This window comes from Pongo abelii, chromosome 14 (genome assembly GCF_028885655.2).
Source record: "Pongo abelii isolate AG06213 chromosome 14, NHGRI_mPonAbe1-v2.0_pri, whole genome shotgun sequence".
Taxonomy (NCBI): Eukaryota; Metazoa; Chordata; class Mammalia; order Primates; family Hominidae; genus Pongo; species Pongo abelii.
The window spans coordinates 22,757,297-22,772,134 of record NC_071999.2 but is presented as its reverse complement, the minus strand read 5'-3'; the positions used below and the strand labels follow the sequence as shown (position 1 = coordinate 22,772,134).

The window sequence follows — 14,838 nt, the reverse complement described above, 5'->3', positions numbered from 1 at the left end:
TACATGTGTGACGACTAGTCAGCAAATGGCCACTTGGTTCTAATTTCAACTAAGGCCCAGTTAGCTGCTCAGGATTCATCTTGAGGGATTGGCTCTTCCAGAGTTCACAGTGTCTTTGACAGTGCTTTTTTTACTGCTGTAATTTTATGAAAACACAGTTATGTTATATGCACTGTTTGATTTTTTGTTTGTTTGTTCCGGCTTTGTTTGGAAAACTTCCTTGAATATTCAGTACTCTTGGCTCTTCATGTTTGGGAGTGATGTACTAAAAGCTGATTGGAAGGACTATAGGGTGGGGCCTGTAGAGTGGGGGCTTTGCTGTAGGGTGACCAGGTGGAGGGCTGGAGGCTTGTCCCTGGGGCCCTTCGGTTTTACCAGAGGAGATCTTCAGATCTGCAGGGTGTGTGGGGGTTGGCAGGGGAGGAGAGTTGAAGCCAGTGTGGTTGATTTAGTACTTCCATGCTCACTTAACTCTCTGTGTTATTCCTTTGTGGGTTTTTTGTTTGTTTGTTTGTTTGTTTGTTTGACAGAGTGTAGCTCCATGGCCTACTCTGGAGTGCAGTGGTGCGATCTTGGCTCACTGCGACCTCTGCCTCCCAGATTCAACCGATTCTCGTGCCTCAGCCTCCCGAGTAGCTGGGATTTCAGGCACACACCACCACGCCCGGCTCATTTTTGTATTTTTAGTGGAGACAGGGTTTCATCATGTTGGCCAGGCTGGTCTTGAACACCTGACCTCAGGCGATCTGTCCACCTCGCCCTCCCAAATTGCTGGGATTACCACCACGCCTGGCCCTTCTGTGTTATTTCTTTGCCGTCTGCCCTCACTGTGTTGTAGTCTGATTTGGCGTTGGGGCGGGGGCCTGGGGAGACCTAAGGACCCAGTTGATCTCATATAGACCTCCAGGGAGGCCTCTTTTTCCACCCATACCTCATCCTCACCGCCCTGTGGGCTCACAGCATGTCCTTGGTGTATTGTCATCTATTATATGGAGGTAGCAGCTGTTCCTCCAATCTGGTTTCTGTATTTTAAAAGGTATTGAATTTTCTTCTTACACTGTGATTGTTACGTAACAGCTATGATGAAAAATTAAGAATAGTTAAGAGTGATTTGATGTGGATAATGCACCACATATACCTGGAAATCCCACATATATGTGTTTGTTACCTACATTTTTGTTGTTGTATTTTTACTTAACAGTCTGTTAATTGTTTTAGCTTACCCTTAGGATAAATATAAATTCCCAGACATGACTTGCTGGGCCCAAAGAGTATGGGAATCGTTTGGGACCAATGGTCCAGCAGCAAATTGGAATCAGTTTGCAGGAATAGTTTCTGCAAAGCTTAGGAGAGGAGAGGAGCAGGTGTCAGGGAGAGATGGCTGTTCAGCACTTTGCAAAATGCTCCAAGGCTCTGGGTCAGATGTGCAGCATGCTTGCTCCTGCCTTCCAAGAGCTGACCATGTGGTGGGGGAGCCAAGGCACAAAAGAGCTGTACCTTTGCACATTTGCTTCTTCATTCATTCATTCATTTGTTCTTTTGTTCATTCATCACTCACCACACGTGACTGAGCAGTTCCTATTTGCCAGACACAGTGAATATGCACTCAGTTTTTGGCCCAAATCGCTGGCAGGACAAGGGGGCAAGACTGTGAAGAAAGAGCATGGGCGGTGGGACGAACAACCTGGGCCTTTGTTGTACTGTTAAAACTCTATACGATGTGATTTTGTAACGTGCTTTTTTCATTCATTATGGGTTTTGTGATTTCCTGGTGATGGACATTTAGATAGTTTCCAGTTTTCCACTACAGACATAAGTACAGTGAGTATTCTTCTTTATGTCTCTTCTTGCAAAGGTGGGGAACTTACCTAGGGGGTGGAAGTGGAATCTTGGTTGTAGGATTTCAGCATCTTTAACTTTACTAGATATGGTCAAAATATTCTCCTGTGTGATTGTACCAATTTACACACCTTTCCTCAGTTTATCAAAATGCAGTGTCTCTCTAACTTTGCCAACACTTGCTGTTGTCAGACATTTAAAGTATTTGTCAATCTAATGGGTGCGAAATGCTCCCTTATTTTTTGAGTGAAGTTCTATGATTGCCGGTGACATTGGACTTCTTGTGACTATTTAAGTTTTGAATTCAGACTTTACCACTGCCTTTATGAACTTGGGAAATGTTCATAAATGTTCATAATGTTCAGGAGACCAAACCAGTCTCCTGGTTTGGTGAAACATAAATACCTACATTTAGCGTTATTATGAGGCGGAGGGACCACACGCATGGCTCCTGGCTGTTTGTGTCTCAGTCTGAAGTCATTCTACCACCACCACCCAGCGGGCTGCCCCTTCCCACTGAGGAGACCCCATCCCACCCCGCGCCCAAGGCTGTAGTCTGGAGCAGCAGGAGCCAAAGAGGTCCTGTGAGAGCAGGGGGTGCCTCTTGAGAACCCCAGCAGGAGTCCCGGGAGAGCCACCCACCCCTGGATGCAGCGCTCGAGTGTCTGTCCCACAGTAGCTGGCAATGCAGCAGCAAGCACCACTGCGCCTCTGTGGCATCCTACTGGCCTGTCAGCTCCTCATCCACCTCTGCCCTTGTACCTGGCTCCCCACAGTGGAGCCAGAGTGGGCCTTTTAAAACAGAAGTCAGGGCTGGGCACGGTGGCTCACGCCTGTAATCCCAACACTTTGGGAGGCTGAGGTCGGTGGATCACTTGAGGTCAGGAGTTTGAGACCAGCCTGGCCAACATGGCAAACCCTGTCTCTACTGAAAATACAAAAATTAGTCAGGTGTGATGATGTGCATCTGTAATTCCAGCTACTCAGGAGGCTGAGGCAGGAGGATCGCTTGAACCGGGAAGGTGGAGGCTGCAGTGAGCCAAGATTGCGCTACTGCACTCCAGCCTGGGGCCACAGAGCAAGACTCCATCTCAAAAAAAAAAAAAAAAAAAATATATATATATATATATATATATATATATATATATATATCCCCTACGACTAACTACTCCTTCCCTTATCCTTGGCTCTGATTGGAAGAAACCTGATTATTGGCTCAGCCTCCTTATATCTCAGTGCCTGGAAAACAGGCTGTGGTCTGTAGACACAATTTTTGGCATTTAGAAAGAAAAAGCCTGCTGGTTTATAATCAGTATGGAGGATGCATGTCCTGACATTCCACTGTCAGAAACATAGACTAAAAGAAGAAATTCTAACTGGTAGGGTAACAGCCAAGTTTTAAACAAAATGGTTGGATTTTAAAGCATTGTTGGAAAATGGAAACTTGTTACAGAGATTCTGAGCCTTTGGAAATATAACTTAAAAATTAAACCCATAATATGTATATATTTCAAAGTTATACTGTAACTTTTTCAGAAAAATACATAAAAATTGCATAGCCAGGGAATTGCAGTTTTTGCTACCATACTTCATAACTAAAATATTTGTATACTTTACCAAATTACCTTGTCAGTGACCCTTTGAGGGCACTTTGTGAAAGCAGCAGATTACTGTCTTCCTTCTTGGGTGAACCTATAATTTGTCAGATCTTCCAACCTACTTGACAGCATTTAAAAAATAACCACAAGGAAGCAAGCTCTGTTCAGTCTGCATCCAAATGTCCCTTTCCCTGGGCACTCACGGGCTGCCTGTCTCCAGCAGAGCGACCTGTGGGAGGCACGGAGAGCCCCAGAGCCCCCAAACATGCACAGCTACTCTCCTAAAGCCCTACAGTCGGAGACAGGTGTGTGTGCAGTGAGGCATGCCTATGTGCCATTGTCGAGTAAGTGGATCTTTTTGATGGAGACAATGGCAGAATTTTCCAGGCAGCCTGTGTCTGGAAGTGAAGAGCAATGTCTTCACACATATTCAGCCTACTTAATTTCAGGAGCCAGGAGTGGCTTGGAGCCCAAACAGAAAAAGTCTGCTCTTCCGGAGTCACATTTAAGCTGTTCATGCTTCAGCTCTGATGATTCTGGCTTATCTTTTGGCTAACTATTAATGCTCAATTATGGCACAAGTTAGTCCTTTATAAACTCAGTCTCATCATAGCATATAACTTAGGTGCCACAACGAGTCTCCACAGGGCTAAGCTGGCTGTCTGCTCGCTTTTTTCAGGGATGTACACGGTGGGCGCTGGAGACCAGGGCCGGAGAGTGGCCACCTGTTAGAGCTGCATGTGTGTCTTGGGCCTGGTCTTCTTCCTCTGCTCACTAATGACAGCTGTCCCAGCTTCTTGCAGGCTCTGGCCCACCACCTTGCTTGCTGTGATTTTTTTTTCTCCTTCACACATGATAAGCTGAGGCAGAAACTGAATCCTTTCCTTTTTCCTTTTCTTTCTTTCTTTTTTTTTGAGATGCAGTTTTGCTCTTGTTGCCCAGGCTAGGGTGCAATAGCATGATCTTGGCCCACCGCAACCTCCGCCTTCCAGGTTCCGGCGATTCTCCTGCCTCAGCCTCCCAAGTAGCTGGGATTACAGACATGCGCCACCACTCCTGGCTAATTTTGTATTTTTAGTGGAGACAGGGTTTCTCCATGTCGGTCAGGCTGGTTTCGAACTCCTGACCTCAGGTGATCCACCCGCCTCGGCCTCCCAAAGTACTGGGATTATAGGCGTGAGCCACCGCGCCTGGCCTCCGTTTTTTTTGTTTGTTTGTTTTTTGTTTTAAATAAGAGTAGGGATCTCACTCTGTCACCTAGGCTGGAGTGCAGTGGCACAATCATAGTTCACTGCAGCCTCCAACTCCTGGCCTCACGTGATCCTCCTGCCTTGGCCTCCCAAAGCCCTGGGATTACAGGTTTTCCTTTCCTTTATGAAGACCTTTTTCCTCCTAAGGTAGTGTTCCCAGCAAGAGTGTGAATTAAAACCCCAACTAATTCCTTTCTTAATTCTGCTGCTAGAGCTCCAAGAGACAGGGCTTTGTCTTACCCATATCTTATTATTCTTCCTGTCAGAAAAACACTGGAAGTTCAGAATGAAGCTTGCAGAGGAACTTGGCAAGCCCTTTTTTGACCCTGCACCTGAACCTACCTTGGAAGGCAGAGAAAGCCCCACTTCTGCCTGGGTCAGTGTAGCCCTGGCCAGCATGAGCCCTGCCCAGTAGGAGTGCCAGAGGCCGGCTCTGGGTCCCAGCATCCCTCTGGCTTACACTACACCCTGTCAAGGTCAAGTGATTTTCTTTCTCCGATTTCTGTGTGTGCAATCTTTTCTGTTCACCAGACAGTTTTTTGAGCCTGCTTTTGAGTTCTACCCCAGCCCCAGCCCTGCCCTCCCATCTGACCACCTTCAGCTCATTCTTTTAAAGTGGATGTCTCTCTAACTTAGTGTTGGGCTGCCTTTTTTGTGTTGGGAAAACATGGACCTCTACCTAATCATGACACCAAGCCCTCTTGACTGATGGTTCCCAGAATTTTCCTAGAATCGCATCTTCTGTGGGACCAACATGGTCCTTCCCATGAAGTGCCCCATTCCTGTGCTCTCTGCTGAAGGCTTCCTGGCTATGCTGCTTTCCCCAAGCATTTAGAACGCCGGGGCTGGTCTCTGTCCCTTGGAGTCATGCTCATGTCCTGGCACATGATGACTCCCCCTGTGGATTTTGTGGAATTACTTATTTTCCTGGTGCCTTGTGCAAACCAAATTTCAGTGTACCTGTTTTCTTTAAAAACAGCAATGTCTTGGTTGTTATACGTTTTAGAAGGAGACAGAAAGTCTTTCCTCATGAAGCTCTTGTGCAATCTCACATTGGGCTTGGCTCTCAGACCCCTTGGATTCGGGATACTGTTGAACAGCCCCATGGTGCTGTTAGAGCAAAGCACTTCCTGCCAAAGCAGACGTATGCCTGCCAGGTTGGAGGCAGGGGGCCAGGAAGCCCACCGCATTGCTGGTTTCCTATGCCCAGAACAGCATGCTGTGTGCACACGCAAGTTCATGCCGACGCACACGTGTGCTGGTCAGTGCCCAGTAATGCTGTACAAAACACTAGGACTGAACAGGATGTATACTGTTAAAATTTGATTCTCCCTTGCATTACAGAAGCTTTTTTTTTTTTTTTTTTTTTTTTTTAGACAGCGTTTCATTCTTGTTGCCCAGGCTAGAGTGCAATGGCGCAATCTCAGCTCACTGCAACCTCCGCCTGCTGGGTTCAAGCGGTTCTCTTGTCTCAGCCTCCAAAGTAGCTGGGATTACAGGTATGCACCACCATGCCCGGCTAATTTTGTATTTTTAGCAGAGATGGGGTTTCACCATGTTGGTCAGGCTGGTCTCAAATCGTGACCTCAGGTGACCCACCTGCCTCAGCCTCCCAAAGTGCTGGGTTGATGAGCTGTGAGCCACCGCACCCAGCCACCATTACAGAAGCATTTTAAAGTGCTTTTGAATGTTATATTCTTTTGTATGTTATATTCATTTTAAAAAGTTCTTTGTGTGCTGCTTTTTAAAATTGGGATATGTTTTTCTCACAGGGAGATTTGACCTCGTAATAATAGCCATAGCTAAGAGTTTAGCACACTTTAAGAACAAAAGTGTTTAAACATTAATAAAAGTAATTTTGTAGTCGAATATTAACCCAACCAATTATTTACTTTAGGGCCTTAAAAGATATAAGATTATTTAAAAAGACATTCCTGGCCAGGCGCAGTGGCTCATGCCTGTACTCCCAGCACTTTGGGAGGCTGAGATGCACAGATTGCTTGAGCCCAGGAGAGACCAGCCTGGGCAACATGGTGAAACCCTCTCTCTACCAAAAAGACAAAAATTAGGCCTGGTATGGTGGCTCACGCCTGTAATCCCAGCACTTAGGGAGGCCCAGGTGGCTGGATCACTTGAGATCAGGAGATCAAGACCAGCCTGGCCAACATGGTGAAACCCCATCTCTACTAAAAATACAAAAATTAGCCGGGTGTGGTGGCGAGGCACCTGTAATCCCAGCTACTTGAGAGGCTGAGGCAGGAGGACTGCTTGAGCCCAGGAGGTGGAAGTTGGATTGAGCCAAGATCGCGCCACTGCACTCCAGCCTTGGCGACAGAGCAAGACTCTGTCTTTAAAAAAAAAGGAAAAAAAAAAGAAAGACAAAAATTAGTTGTGTGTGGTGGTGCACCTGTAGTCCCAGCTACTCAGGAGGCTGAGGTAGGAGGATCGCTTGGACCTAGGAGGCAGGGTTTGCAGTGACCAGAGATTGGGCCACTGCACTCCAGCCCAAACTCTGAGCGATAGAGCAAGACCTCTCTCAAAAATAATAATAATAAATTTTAAAATACATATTTATTTAGGTTCTCAAAATTCACTGATCACACCAGCAATCAATAATGGAACAGTCTCATTTTTTGAAGAAATATTATTTCTAAGCATTTTGTTACATCTTTGTGTTAATAATTGTCATCTTACCTATTTGAAAATTTACCTTTTCAGAAAACTTGATGATCTGAACAGCAATTGAGTCTATTTGGACAAAAACTGAGGAGGCCAAACCATTAAAAGTTTAAGATAAAATAGGCCGGGTGCAGTGGCTCATGCCTATAATCCCAACACTTTGGGAGGCCAAGGTGGGGAGGTTTGCTTGAGGCCAGGAGTTTGAGACCAGCCTAGGCAATATAGTGGGACCCCTTCTCTAAAAATGAAAAAGAAATTAAAGAATAAAGTTAGCCAGGTGTGATTGCCTGCACCTGTAATCCTAGCTACTTGGGAGGCCAAGGCAGGAAGTCTGAGCCCAGGAGTTAGAGGCTAGAGTGAGCTTTGATTGCACCACTGTACTTCAGCCTGGATGACAGAGCAAGACCCTGTCTCTAAAAAATAAATTATAAATTAAAAAAAAAAATAGCCAGGCACCATGGCTCACACCTGTAATCCCAGCAGTTTGGGAGGCTGAGGCAGGCAGATTGCTTGAGCTCAGGAGTTCCAGACCATCCTGGGCAACATGGCAAAACCCCATCTCTACTAAAAAATACAGAAAATTAGCTGGGTGTGGTGGTACGCACCTGTAGTCCCAACTACTCTGGAGGCTGAAGTGGGAGAATCACCTGAGCCTGGGAAGTCAAGGCAGCAGTGAGCTGTTTTCACACCACTGCACTCTAGCCTGTGCAACAAGAGTGAGACCTTGTCTCAAAAAAAAAAAAAAAAAAAAGTTAATTAATTAGTTAATTTTTAAAAAGATGGGCATATTTCTCCAGATTATACATAGCAGAGAGCAAAGTAGAACCAGTAATCAATTATCTACTGTTGTGTAACCAACCATCTCAGACCATCCCAGAATTTTTAGTGACTTAAAAATAATGGCTTTTTGGCCGGGCACAGTGGCTCACACCTGTAATCCCAGCACTTTGGGAGGCCAAGGTGGGCGGATCATGAGGTCAGGAGATTGAGACCATCTTAGCTAACATGGTGAAACCCCGTCTCTACTAAAAATACAAAAAATTAGCTGGGCATGGTGGTGGGCGCCTGTAGTCCCAGCTACTCAGGAGGCTGAGGCAGGAGAATGGCGTGAACCCGGGAGGCGGAGCTTGCGGTGAGCCGAGATAGTGCCACTGCACTCCAGCCTGGGCAACAGAGCGAGACTCCGCCTCAAAAAAAAAATGACTTTTTAAAATTTGTTATTATTTTATTATTACTATTTTTTTGAGACAGAGTCTCACTCTGTCACCCAGGCTGGAGTGCAGTGGCGCTATCTCGGCTCATTGCAACCTCCATCTGCCAGGTTCAAGCAATTCTTCTGCCTCAGCCTCCAGAGTAACTGGGACTACAGGCACATGCCAGTGAAATAATGGCTTATTATTTCTTATGGCTCTGTGGGTTGGCTGTGCTCAGCTGGGCAGTTCTTCTGCTCCATGTGGTATCTGCTGGGGTTCCATGTAGCTCATTCCACTGGGAACTCAGCTGGGGCTGAATACCCAAGAGGGCTTCACTCATGGGTTAGAACTGCAACACAGTTAACTGGATCTGTCTCCAGCCATGGTGGGATCTGAGGACTGAAAATGGAAGCAGCCAGGCTTCTTGAGGGTGAGGCTCAGAACTGGCACAGCAGCACTTCTGCTTCATTCCATTGATTAGAGAAAATCACAGGCCAGCCAGTATTCAAGGGGAGGGGAAGTAGATTCTGCTTCGCACTGGGAGCTGCAGCCCATACATACAGGGATGGGAGAAATTTTTTAGTGCCCATTTTTTGGTAGCACTGTTACACATGAATAGAAATATAGGATCCAGGACCCCTGAAACCATGCCATGTGTGTGTACTAATAGGGAATTTTGGGTATATTAAGTTTCTGTGGAATGTGCTCACCTCTGTTCACCTATCTCAATTGTGACAAAAGTCTTATTTTAGCAAACATCCCTCAAAATCCTGGAATTTTACAGATAAAAGGAACTTTGAGATTAGCTTGTATATTCTTACCTTGCCATTTTATTGGACACAACTGTGATCTGGGGAATTGTTGTGATCTGTCCACAATTATGTAGCTAGATAGTACAGGCAGTTTTGTTATAATGGAATCTGATATATGTGTAAGCATCTTATTGTCATGCTCTCTTTAACAAAAAGAAATTACTGTTCTTTCAACATAAAATTAAGTCATACTTTAATTTTTTTCATGTTCTAGTTAAGCCCTTGTTCATAGGCATAACTGATTTGTGTACATAGTTACTAAGAGACATAACATTTTATACAATCAGCATTTTTTTCATGTTGTTTACACTATTGAAAGTTGCCTATTTTGTTTTTGCTTATTTTTGCTACATACTCAGCATCTAGAACAGCCGTAGATTTGTTAAAGTTTTACTTATAGAAAGTATTATTTCTGGCTGTGGTAAGTGTATTCTAAGGACTATATTAATTATAATTATAGTTTAGTAGTGGCCATGTGGCCTCTAACTCCCATCCACACTTTCCTATTTGAGGGACTAATATATTATACCTAAATCTGACAGACATCATTATGGAAATCAGTTTTTTAAAACTGAATTATTTTAGCCTGAGGATAAATTTCAAGAAGTAAAATCATTAAATCGGGATACAAAAATTTTAATAACTTTTGATAATAAATATTCACCCCTGAATATTTTTGGTTTATACATGACCAAGAATAGTTTTACCAGCCCGTTTATCTTTATTATTATTATTATTATTATTATTATTATTATTATTATTATTAAGACAGAGTCTTGCTCTGTCACCCAGGCTGGAGTACAGTGGCGCAATCTCGGCTCATTGCAACTTCCACCTCCCGGGTTCAAGTGATTCTCCTGCCTCAGCCTCCCGAGTAGCTGGGACTACAGGCACATGCTACCACTCCCGGCTAAAATATAAATTTTGTATATTTTTGGTAGAGACAGGGTTTCACCGTGTTAGCCAGGATGATCTCAATCTCCTAACTTTGTGATCTGCCCGCCTCGGCCTCCCAAAGCATTGGGATTACAGGCGTGAGCCACCACGCCCAGCCTATCTTTATAATTTTTTATTTTATTTTGGTGCTAACAATAGTTATAAAATGCTCTTTATTTTATCAGTGTTTCTTTGTTTTGTTTTGTTTTTGATGGAAACTTGCTCTGTTGGGTGATCTTGACTCACTGCAACCTCCACCTCCCAGGTTCAAGTCATTCTCCTGCCTCAGCCTCCCTAGTAGCTGGGACTATATAGGTGTGTGCTGCCACGCCCGGCTAATTTTTTTTTTTTTTTGTATGTTTAGTAGAGATGAGGTTTCACCACATTGTCCAGGCTGGTCTTGTGATCATTGGCAAGGCCAAGGATTTTTCATGTTCATTTTATTTTAGAACAAATTTAAGGCCAGGCACCCTGGCTCATGTCCGTAATCCTAGCATTTTAGGAGGCTGAGGCGGGAGGATGGCTTGGCCTCTGGAGTTTGAGACCAGCCTGGGTTACAGTGAGAGCCCATCTCTACAAAAATTTTTTAAAAAAAATTAGCTGAGATGGGAGGCTGAGATGGGAGGATTGCTTAAGCCCGGCAGTGCCAGGCTGCAATGAGCCCTGATCAAGCCACTGAACTCCAGCTTGGGTGACAGAGCAAGACCCTGTCAAAAAAAAAAGAAAGAAAAAAAGTGCTCGCTTCCGCAGCAAATACGAAAATTGGAACGATACAGAGATTAGCGTGGCCCTTAAAAATACACAAAACAAAAACAAAACATTATGCCAAATTTCTTATTCATTCGTTTCGAAAAGACGTATGGTTTATACCTGTATGTGCCGAGCAGGTGTCCTCCGGGCGCGTGTCTGGTGTACCAAGGTTCGGAGGCGGCCACGGCTGGGGCTGGAGCTTCCGCTGCATCCGCGCAAGGTGGCGACTCATTTTCTTCAAGCACACATTTAAACTCCAAAGGCCACTTCTTCCATTTGTCCTCCACCTGTTTTCCAGTCACAATTGGCTCGCACACGGCACGTGCTGTGCCTGCCCACGGTCGCCGGGACCCCTGCCTCGCGTGGACAAGGTTGTGGACCAGGTCGCCAGAACCCCCGCCTTGCGTGCACAAGGTCGCGGGGATCCCTGTCCTGCGTGGACAAGGTCGTGGAAAAGGTCGCCAGGGCCCCTGCGCCGTGTGCGCAAGGTCACCGGGACCCCTGCCCTGCGTGGACAGCGTCGCCAGGGCCCCCGCCCCGTGTGCACAAGGTTGTGGACAATGTTGCGGGGCCCCCACCTCGCGTGCACAATGTCGCTGCGGCCCCCGCCCCGTGTGGACAAGGTCACGGGGCTCTGCCCCACCAGCCCAAGGTTGTCGGGCCCTGCCCCGCCTCGCCTTGCATTGACAAGGTCATGCGGCCCCACCTGCCCAAGATCACCGGGAGCGCCGCGCTCAGGGGAGAGGCACGCAGTGGTGGGGCCGTTAGAGGAGCCCTGGGCCCGGAGGGACCTCATTCTTCCAGGCGCCTTTCCGTAGGGGTGGGGTTGGAACGCCCTTTGGAAATTCTAGCTCCTCGGCTCCTATGTTCTCGTCAAAAAATCTAGGCCTTTCGGTCAGAGATTCTTTTGAAAGACCAGCCCGCTGGCAATCCTCCAAGCAAGCACAGGATCCTGCCAGAGACAGTGCAGCCTCCTCTGCCAGCCAACTGGCCCCTCTCTTCCTCTTCTCTCCCTCAGTCTTTGTTTTTTCTTAATTTAATTAATTAATTAATTTTTGTTTGTTTGTTTGAGAGAGGCTCTCTTGCTCTGTCTCCCAGGCTGGAGTGCAGTGGCATGATCTCAGCTCACTGCAGCCTCCACCTCCCAGGTTCAAGTGATTCCTGCCTCAGCCTCCCATGAAGCTGGAACTACAGGCACCCACCACCATGCCCAGCTAATTTTCTTACTCTTTACAAACATGCGGGTCTTGCCCAGGCTGGTCTTGAACTCCTGGCCTCAAGCAATCCTACCTTGGCCTCCCAAAGCACTGGGATTACAGGCGTCAGCTACAGCTGAAGTGGAAGTCACCTGAGGAAGCCTGAGAAACAGGCAGACACAGACAGAGGCCCACGCAGACACGATAGGGCCAGAGTGCTCTGTTTCTTTTTCAGCCAAACCTCATAGTTGGAATGTTAAAACTGTAGGATATGGTTTTGCTAAGGCTTGAAAAATGCTTCCTTACCAGGAAGGGCTGAGTGGGGGAGGATCTCCATAGGAAATTCCTTCCCTCACACATAATAATTTTCACTGCATTTAAATTACTTGCATTCACATGGCAATGCACGTGAAATACTTCTGTTGCTTAGACATTGCAAGCCCAGCTCCTGCCTTGCTAGGAGCTGAGCGGTAGATTGAAGGAGTGTCTTCCAGTTCCCACCCATTCTCGTAAGCCCTGTGCCTAGTAGAGGGGGACCAAGCCAAGAGAGCAGAGGGTGTGTCAGGAGCCCATGCCAGGCTGTCTGGCAGCTGGTCAGCAGCTGGAGAGCTGGGTGAGGCCAGCTTCCCCGAGGGACAGCAGAGAAGATCATTAAACAGTGATGTACCTGCAACAGAGGCCTGGACCATCCCATGGGGAGGTTTGGAGCTGGGGTGTGGTCCTTGCAATTGAGAGGACCAGCCTCAAGATACTGGCAGGGCCTGATACTGGCAGGTGTCCCACCCCTCAGCCATCTCGCCATTTTGTTAAAGTGCCTCTTTTGCCGTCCTTTCTATATCAGATAGCATATGGGCAAATCTCACATTTTCCAGGCTTCGTAGTGGTTAGGTCCAGTTTTAAGTGAACACCAATTTGTTGACAAAATGTAAGAGGAAAAATCTCTTGGGAAAGATACCTAAGGTACAGATGTTCAAAACTGCTTTATTCGTATGTAATTCACACACCTAAAGTGGAGTTTTACAAGAGCTGTCAGTAGCAGCAGTAAACCAGTGAAACCTCAGTTTGTCTTGCCCTTCTCAATCCCTCCCCAATCTCTTAGTTTTAGCCATGAGGCAGAAAACCTCTTCAGGAGCTCTGCTTTAATGGAGTGGGAAGAATTCCTTCTATCTGGTCCAGGGCCACCAACCCAAGCTGAGAATAGCCCACTGCAGTGCATGTCACTGCTCTCCAGAAGAGATGAGGCTGCCAGGCCCCTCGGGGTGTCTGTCCTTTATGCCATAGTATTTAGCCCTACTAGCTTCTATTCTACAGCAAGTCTGACAAAATAATTTTTCATTTAATATTTATGAATCTGCAAGAATAGCCCACAGGGTAGCAGATAAGGGCTCTGGGTAAGAGCCTGTCAGACTCTTATTTTGTAACCGTTGTGGCTCCCCAAACTGTGAGGCATATAGTTTATGCCATGTTAGGTTTTGCTGAATTTGATATGGAGTGTGAATAATAGTATCAGTTCTGCCTTCAAAGTATCCAGAATCTTCTATCAGCCCAGACGCGGTGGCTCACACCTATAATCCCAGCACCTTGGGAAGCTGAAGCAGGTGGATCACCTGAGGTCAAGAGTTCGAGACCAGCCTGGCCAACATGGCAAAACCCCATCTCTACTAAAAATACAAAAATTAGCCAGGTATGGTGGTTCATGCGTGTAATCCCAGCTATTTGGGAAGCTGAGGCAGGAGAATTGTTTGAACCTGGGAGATGAAATTTCAGTGAGCCAATATTACACCACTGTACTCCAGCCTGGGGGACAGAGCAAGACTCTGTCTCAAAAAAAAAAAAAGAAAGAAAAAAGAAAAAAGAATCTTCTACCACTCTAATGTAGGTAGAAAAAAAATGCTTCTGGACTGGATGTGAGATGTGAATGAAATCTCAAAGTCAAGATGCTTCCAAGGTTGGGAGCCCTGAGAGAACAGGTAAGTTAGAGGCAGGAGATTGGGTTTTACACATGTTGAGTCATCTTACTCTTGCAGCAGGTGGCATGGAGTGGTCACTGATGAAGCAAGTGTTGAACACTGCAGGTATCTTATGCCAAATCTGGTGCTCATCTGATGGCTTCAACTCCAGCATTGATATCTGTCTAGAAGAGAAGGCTTAATTTATGGGCATGGTAACCAAGTTCAGTGGATTAGCATCCTTTTTCTATGAGACATTAGCCCAATCCTAAATTAAGCTTTCCTAAATTAAGCTTTCTTGAGGGTTTTAGGAGAAAAATTTAGTGTGTGAGGGATTTTCTTGTTGCACGTGGCTAAGTGACACAAAGTCATCAAAGTCTTGTTAGCCTACTACATTACTCTGTAAGTAATTAGTAATTGGTAAATAGTGCATGACACACACATTCAAAGAGTATTAAGATTTTGTGAACTTGTGTAGAAGAGGCTGTGCTGAAGAATGGCACGTGTGCAAACTAGATAATGGAGTAAAACTTGGAGGTTGCCGCTGTTGTTAATGTTGATTTGAAATTCCCTTTAGTCTGTGCCTTGGTGCATCTCTGCTGTGTACCTCATCTTCATCTTCCACACACCAGGGCA

At 46.0% G+C, this 14,838-nt stretch overlaps 1 protein-coding gene across 1 annotated transcript in view; it reads left to right on the top strand.

Annotated features, from left to right (window-relative positions):
- LATS2 (large tumor suppressor kinase 2) overlaps positions 1–14,838 on the top strand; it is an 87,745-nt gene that overhangs the window by 50,312 nt on the left and 22,595 nt on the right. The gene's annotated exons all lie outside the window — the stretch shown is intronic.